We start from the raw sequence: 1,109 nt of genomic DNA, 5'->3' as shown, positions 1-1,109 counted from the left end.
CACTCTCACTTTTCCTAATGTGTGTTTGTTTAAAAACTTCTTAAATTCCCACTTACAAACATTTAAAGTGAAAGAAAAGCAGGGCCAGCTGCTAATGACTTCTATGACCAATCACAGTCATTAACTATACTACACATTCTTTTAAACATTATTAATCACACATGCATGACTTACTACCAGTGCAGTGCTTTTGTTCCTGGTCATTAATTATTGTTTGTTTGGGTCACTTGTGCACTATAGTACAGATCATGCTTTTTCTTTTTTTCTTAATCAGTATATCTACATCACAGAATTCAATGTCAGTGTGAACATTTGTTTTTAATGCATGCATTGAATACCAAACCAGTGTATCACTCAATACTACAGAATAGTTTCGAAAAGAAAACATTTCTGCAGACCACAGTATTTAGAATCTAATAATCTGGGGAACATGTGCCTGTTCCAGACCTGCAGACATCACTAGCCTGCTTATGCATTCTAACTGAAAAATAACCATAAAGTAGGAATTGATCTAGACCAAGTTACACTAGGATTCAGATACTGAATCTTTAGTCCTCAAAATGTCACTTTTCAAACAGGATAAAGCATGTTTGACTTCAACAGAAATATAAATTCTAACACTTGTAGAAAACAGTCATTTGAATTTATTATTTACCCTTATTGTGTTCAAATAACAGAGGAAATATACAAACGTGACTGTGATTTTAGAGGTAACATTTACTTAAATTTTAAAAACTAAAAATAAAGATAATTTTGTCCTTCCCTGAGCCTGAATTTCTGCCATCTTATATCAAACTATGTATTTTTTTTGGCACAATTGCCTCTAAAATGTTGAATGTTATTCTATGTGATAATTGATCCAAACAGTTATGAAATGTGTATCCATGGAATTAATAATGGCGTGTTTCATTTGAAATCAAAACAGACATTATGCCAAGGATTCTGACTTCCTTTCGTCTCTGGAAAAACAAAGCTCTCACGAGCAGATGTTTCAAAACCAAACACACGTTTTGCACTGTTTGCATCATCAAATACTTGAAATCTAATTAAGGATGAAATGAGTGGAAATGAGACGAGTTCAAACAACAAAAGAACCTGGAGAAAAAAAA

Source organism: Sinocyclocheilus grahami, unplaced genomic scaffold, assembly GCF_001515645.1.
Source record: "Sinocyclocheilus grahami isolate Dianchi unplaced genomic scaffold, SAMN03320097.WGS_v1.1 scaffold9330.1, whole genome shotgun sequence".
In the NCBI taxonomy this organism is placed as follows: domain Eukaryota; kingdom Metazoa; phylum Chordata; class Actinopteri; order Cypriniformes; family Cyprinidae; genus Sinocyclocheilus; species Sinocyclocheilus grahami.
Note: the sequence above shows the minus strand (reverse complement) of the source record.